This window comes from Palaemon carinicauda, unplaced genomic scaffold, assembly GCF_036898095.1.
Source record: "Palaemon carinicauda isolate YSFRI2023 unplaced genomic scaffold, ASM3689809v2 scaffold386, whole genome shotgun sequence".
NCBI lineage: Eukaryota > Metazoa > Arthropoda > Malacostraca > Decapoda > Palaemonidae > Palaemon > Palaemon carinicauda.
Genome location: NW_027171530.1, coordinates 147583 through 154893, shown reverse-complemented (window position 1 = coordinate 154893; position 7311 = coordinate 147583). Strand labels below are relative to the sequence as shown.

The following is a 7311-nucleotide window of genomic DNA, read 5'->3' as shown; positions in this document are numbered from 1 at the left end:
TGAAGATAATTTGTGTGACTTGTGCAAAGATGAAGAAGATACTACTGAACATTCATTTTTATGCCATACATTAGGACGGCTAATGAATGTAGACATAAGTTTAGGTACGCTGAAAAATCCTAGCAGGGGTCTAGCTGCATTTATGGGTAGGGCAATGCACATAAAAGAAGAATTTAAGAAGTCCAAACTGACCACAATAGGTAATTATTATTATTATTATTATTATTAAATGCTAAGCCACAACCCTAGTTGGAAAAGCAGGATGCTATAAGCCCAGGGGCCCCAACAGGGAAAATAGCTCAGTGAGGAAAGGAAACAAGGAAAAATAAAATATTTTAAGAATAGTAACAACATTAAAATAAATATTTCCTATAAAAACAATAAAAACTTCAAAACTGATGATAGCAAGGTGTTATTCTAACTAATTACAAGGTAGAAGGGAATAAAAGTAAAGATTATGAATTTCATTACGATATTAATTTATTTAAGGCACAGGTAATATAATCATGTTGAAAGAGTGTACGATAATTTTGGTTTAAAAAACGATAATTTTAAGGTTCATGTACGATAATCCAGTGGAAATCATCTGGTAACACTGCTCAAGAGAGCACAGGAAGTAAACAAAGTTGAACTCGACACGTGATTATACATATTTTAATATTTACGCCATTTTAAGGTAAAATACTCTAATTATATTATTGTATAATATGATATTATCTTATATATAGGCATTTATTATCATTGAATAAGCAAATATCGTAAAATAACGTACGATATCGCGAAGGAAAACTTAGCCTAAGGTAGACTACGTCTCCGAAAATATATATATAAAAAACTAAGATGATTATTAATTTTATTTATATATAATTGAATGTTAATTTTGTTTAATACCTAGTTGTGTGAGAAATCCTGCATTGCCTACCGTAAGCCTGCTTGCCTGCACAGTAGGCTAGTTCGGTAATGTGGTATGGCCCTATAGCCTACTGTAAGTTAGGTTCAAGGCGAATAATGGTGTTAATTATTCTTTGAAGGTTTATTACTTAATCTAGCCATTGATTAGGCCAAGGTAGGCCTAACCATGCATGCCGCACTCCAATTTTCTATTGGTGGTAAGGGAGACTTTGCAGATCAGCGGACAGGTCCTCTTGGGGGCGCAGAGAATAGGAATTTCTTCCTGTAAAGAGATATGCATTGGTACCTAACCTTACCTAAGTTGGTTTCATATAACATTGGCAAATAACCCTCCTATAAACTGCCAATTACCCAATATTTGTGTAATTAATGTGTACGTCCCCCATTCTACAAACATTACTCTTTGACTTATAATTTGTGTAATTAATGTGTACGTCCCCCATTCTACAAACATTACTCTTTGACTTATAATTTGTGTAATTAATGTGTACGTCCCCCATTCTACAAACATTACTCTATGACTTATAATTTGTGTAATTAATGTGTACGTCCCCCATTCTACAAACATTACTCTTTGACTTATAATTTGTGTAATTAATGTGTACGTCCCCCATTCTACAAACATTACTCTTTGACTTATAATTTGTGTAATTAATGTGTACGTCCCCCATTCTACAAACATTACTCTTTGACTTATAATTTGTGTAATTAATGTGTACGTCCCCCATTCTACAAACATTACTCTTTGACTTATAATTTGTGTAATTAATGTGTACGTCCCCCATTCTACAAACATTACTCTATGACTTATAATTTGTGTAATTAATGTGTACATCCCCCATTCTACAAACATTACTCTTTGACTTATAATTTGTGTAATTAATGTGCGTGTCCGTCATTCTACAAACAAATATGAATTACCTCTAGTTTGAGTAATTAGCTGTTGCTATCCTACAAACCAAATAGAATTACATTTAAGTTGTGTAATTAACGTGTGTGTCCGGCATTTCAACAAATACACTAACTCCAAAGTACCTCTTATTTGAGTACAGTAGTTAGTAGGTGTGCCCGGCATTCTACAAACCATTTACAATTACATCTGATTTGAGTAATTATCGCGTGCATCTATTATTGTACAAACAACATCCAATTACCTCAAATTTAAGTAATTAAGGGGTGCACATTGTTCTTGTTCTTGTTGGGCGGAGGGATTCGCATTTCCATCGGCACCTCCTTGGTTTTCTTCTTTATTCTAATTCTTTTATTATCTTCTCTCTTTTTTTTTCCACATTTGATAGATATATTCTTTTCTTTTCTCTATTCCTTCTTTCTTGAACAGCACGTTTCCTATTATCTTCTTTTCTTCTTCATACGGCTGTTGCAATTCCATTATTTTTCTTCTTTCGTCGCTGAGGTCTGGACAGTCGAGAATGAAGTGGGCGAGGTCTTCATTAACTGCCCCCACATAGTTTGCATTCTACCCTACCTCCCGCTTCATGTCTTTTCCTATCGTTTAATTTTAAACAGTTGGCCCTAGCTCTATACATAATAATAGAATTAGGTTTGTTATCATCATTTCTTCTCCTATTTGCCCTTTTTCTTGTTCGTATATTTCTAAACTATTTTTCTCTTTTATCTCATCCCTCCACTTTTTACCATCTACTTCTCTAATTTTGGCCTTAAGCTCTTCTCTTCCCATTATCCTTAAGGTTCTATCGTTCATTTCCATATCTTTAATCCATTTCTTAGTCTTTCATCCACCTGTTATTTTCATTTTCTTTCATTTCTTCCAGAATTGTCTTCAGCAAATCATTTCTCCCCTCTTCTATCCCTTTCACAAACCTTAGCCTTCCTCCTGCTATCCTAGTTTTCATTTCGGACATTCCTATCGCTCCCCGTAGTGTCGCTACTGCTGCATATGATGGTGCTCCCAAAATTTTTCTTCCTACTCCGTTTTCAATCTGCTGTAATCGTTTTATTTCACTTTCTGTTATGTTCTTTACTGCCGTGCCATACAATATTCCGGGTAAGGCTACATTTTTCAAATATGTTTTTCCTATCAGTATTTTGTGGCAGCTTTTCGCAATAATTGATTAGGTTAGGTTAGCTAGCTTTTCTGCCTTTTCCATCATTTTCTTCTTTTGTTTTTTAAACATATTTCTTTTCCCTTCTATCTCTATTCCTAAGTATTTTATGCTATCTGTTACTCTAATACCCTCTATTTCTTTAGGTTTTTCTTTCATATTATATATGATTATATGACTCTTATTTTTGTTTATTTCTAGCCCACATTCTCTACATATTTCTACTAGTATTTTTATGTTTGCTTCTGCATCTACTATATTTTTTGCTACAATTAGACAGTCATCTGCAAAGAACAATGCCCTAATCTTTATTATTTTGTTTTCAAAGCCTTTTCCTTTTTTTTCTAATTCATTTATTATTTTATATGTAATTAGTTTAAATAGAGTAGTTGACCCCGTACATCCCTGTTTTATCCCACTCGTTACTTCAAATTCTTTATCTAATTCATATCCTATGTTTATTTTGGTTTTGTCTCCTTCGTAGATTTCTTCCAAATGGGTGTATTCTATATTCTATATTCTTTCATAATTTCTATTTTTTCCCTCTTTATTGAGTCATATGCTCTCTTGAAATCTATTGAAATTACTATTAATCTTCCCTTACTTTTGTAGCTTTCTTCTACACAGTATTGTAAAATAAATAAATTATCTTCTACTCTTCCTCCTTTTGTGAACCCGGCTTGCGTTTCTTTCATCTCCATATTTCTCTCAAGGTGTTCTTCTATTTCATCTTTCATAAGGGCCATAAATATTTTGTATGAGGCATTTGTAAGGGCAATTGGTCTTAGATCTTTTACTGTGGGTTTCTTTAACTTTTTTATCATGCTTTTCTACAAACTACCCACATTGTTGTTTAAGTATTTTTATGGAATTGCTCTCCAACAAAGAGTTATGTTTAGTGAAATATAATCCATTTCCGCATGTATGCAAACCCTTTTCCACTGAATATGCGTAAGATTTTGGCTTTGGGCAGGTTTATAGACGACTAATGAGTGCTTTGCACTAGCGATAATAGTCAGAAATGCATCGAGTATGTGCTAACCAGTTATAAAGTATATGGTTCATTTGGTAAAATGAAGCGGTTATTAATACGATGAGGATTTTCAGAGGGATTTCTAAGAAAATATCTTATTTGTGATCAACAACAACAATAATTATAATGATAAATAAGAATTAATTAGCCAGAATAGATAAATTGGTAATAGATAGCAAATTTTTTTTAATCGTTAGAAAAAAACCATAAACTTGAATATACAGGATTAAAATGATAATAATTAACCCTTTTACCCCCAGGCTATTTGGAACTTTCCAACCCTTAACCCCCAGGGGTTATTTTTTTTCAAGGACATTTTGTAGTATATTTCTTTTTAAATTGCTCTAACAGACTTAATTTTCATCATAGAAGGGTCAGGTTGGTCTCATTCTCTTGAAAAATGCCTGAAGTTTCTCAAAAAATTATCAAAAATATGCAAAAAAAAAAATGTAAATAGCAGTTTTTTGCAAGGACGTACCGGTACGTCCAAGGGGTAAAGGGGTACCAGAACGTCCTTAAGGGGTAAAGGGGTTAACAAGTTGCCACATAAGTTAATGAATGTCCCGTCGTTTCAGAGGAGATCCCACAATGATCCAGCTAGATTCACGACCGTCTTCGGCAGGGGTCTTGGTGGTTTCAGAAACCGATAACAGCGTCTTCAAAAAACCTTGCGTGCCACCTCCGAGGAAGAGGAAAAAAAAGTGTTGGACGAAGACACATTTGTGAAAGTAAGTAGAAGGTATTAGACTTACAAACACTTATAAACTTATGAACATTCGGAGACACAGACGCGAATCCAACTGAAATTGTTCATCTCAGATATTGTATCCAAAGTTCATAATGAAATACAGTTGTAAAACAATATACAGTATAATTTAACGCAGTAAGCAAGAAGACATTTGCAGTATGAAATTTTATCATTTGTTGAGTTTTGGAGCTGAAAATCATAGCCATGCAAGTTAGGTGAAGCCAAAATTTTTAAAAATTTAACTTTCAAACAGCTTCTAGGAACCTGTTTAGTTTATAAGTTGAGGACTTTTTGTATAGTACTGTCATCTACAGTTATGAAGGTTTAAATTGGACTTCCAGTTCGGATATTAATTATTTGTTTGCTTCCAGGAAGTAGAGCGGATCATCGAGAGGGACTTCTTTCCCGATGTGGAAATACGCCAAGTACTCCAACGGGGACTCGTCTTCGTTCCGAAACGTTGAGGACAGCCCGGCCACCTTCGAGACCCCGCTGTCGAACACGGGCGACGCGACGCCGCTCATAGGCGGTCGGGAAGGATCGCCCAAGTCGTCCCGGGATGCTAAGGAAAATGAGGAAAGTAAGGATGGCGACAACGTGGATGTGGTGAACATGTGCCAAATTCAGGTTGAAGGTGAGTGAGCGCAGCTGTTTTTCTTTTTTGGATCAGGTAAATTCTGGAGAGGATATATCAGTCTTGTTCCTGTACATAATAAAAACCTTTGTCCTTCATCAGGAGTATAACTTCAGTGAAGTTTGAAAAACAGATAAACTTTTAATGAGGCGAGCATAGAGGCTTATCCCGATAAGGGGAGGGACCCTCACTATCACTTCGGCTGCGGTGCTGTACTGTCTTAATTACCTGCATCTCTTGTTGGGCTGTTTAGTGCTTTTTTCTTTTGCTTTCCAGAGTGTTTGTGTTGATTGTGCTATTTTTTGATTATGGCATTTCAATGGGCAGACGTGCGGCTTTGTCTGGGCCATAATTGTGGCTGGTACATGAGTAGTACATTGGATCCTTCTCTCTGGTTTCGGTTCATTTTCCCTTTACCTACACACTAACAAACCGAATAGTCTGGCTTAGTCTTTACATATTCTCCTCTGTTCTCATACACCTAACAACACTGAAATTACCAGACAATTCTTCTTACTGCACTGTAATTGTTCAGTGACCTCTTTACTCTTTGTAAGGGTAGAAGAGGCTCTTTAGCTATGGTAAGCAGCTCTTCTAGGAGGACACTCCAAAATCAAACCATTGCTTTCTAATCGTGGGTAGTGTCTTAGCCTCTGTACCATGGTCTTCCACTGTCTTGGGTTGGAGTTCTCTTGCTTGAGGGTACACTCGGGCACACAATTCTATCTTGTTTCTCTTCCTCTTGTTTTGTTAAAGTTTTTATAGTTTATATAGGAGATATCTATTTTAATGTTGTTGCTCTTCTTAAAATATTTTACTTTTGTTTATTTCCTTTCCTCGCTGAGCTATTTTCCCTGTTGGAGCCCCTGGGCTTGTTGCATCCTGCTTTTCCAACTAGGGTATTAGCTTATGAATTGATGATAATGATAATGATAGCCAGATGTGGATCCCGACTTATTAGCTTTTGCAGAGGGGTATGACTGCACACATTAATATCCCTGTGATTATTGTAGGGATTTTCCTCCTCTTCAGTGGGGAGAATTCTCAAAGGAGAGGAAGAAATTTAAGAGAGGTTTATCGGGATAAGGGTGGCAACGTCCAGGCTGATGATGAAGAAGTTCTTCAGTACCTTCTTCACTGCGTCTTCAACTTCCTTCATGACTAGGTTTTTGTGAGGAATTAGTAAGAGGAAGTGAAAACCTGCCATGCACACAGGGATTGTTTTGAGTACGACAAGTACAGTGGTACCTCTACATATGAATTTAATCCATTCCACAGCCGACTTCGGATGTATAAAATGTTCGGATGTCGAAACGAATTTTCCCATAAGAATACATTGAAATAGGATTAATCCGTGGTTGAGCCCTAAAACCTATGATAACTCCTTAATAAATTACTACACATAATTACACATGACAATAATGCACACTAAATTAGATAATACTGTAGACCTGTAAAAAAGAATAATTATCAAAAAATGATAAATAAGAAACGGGTTTTTAGCGTCACTTTACCTTAGAAAGTCTAGCGCAGGTGGTGTTGGTCTTGCTACGCAGAGAGGTGACGGACGGGCGGCGAGGAGGTAGAAAGGTTAACTACGATAAACGTACACTACCGTAACCTATTCTAACTTACACTAAGTGAACTTTAACCTAACTTAGCTTATTTATTTTTTTTTATTTTTATATTTTATATTTTTTTACATTTTCTTTTTTTCTTTTTGATGATTAATTTTAATCACTTTCACTCTCTCCACTTAAAATTGATTGAATTTTTTTCTCTTCACTCTGCCGTTTTCTTTGAACCACTTCCATTCTCTTCATCACGAGTTCGCTTCGTAGTTTTTTTAAAGAAGCTATCGATAGAAAGTTGCTTGTTACGGCTTTTCAGAATGTTTCGA

The 7311-nt window shown here is 35.5% G+C and overlaps 1 long non-coding RNA gene across 1 annotated transcript in view; it reads left to right on the top strand.

The window, feature by feature from the left end:
- The first annotated feature begins 589 nt into the window (after positions 1 to 589).
- LOC137636774 (uncharacterized) overlaps positions 590 to 7311 on the top strand; it is a 53180-nt gene continuing 46458 nt past the window's right edge. The window contains exons 1-3 of the long non-coding RNA XR_011043214.1: positions 590 to 676; positions 4605 to 4757; positions 5149 to 5411. This is a non-coding gene — a long non-coding RNA (uncharacterized lncRNA). The remainder of the gene's footprint in view (positions 677 to 4604; positions 4758 to 5148; positions 5412 to 7311) is intronic.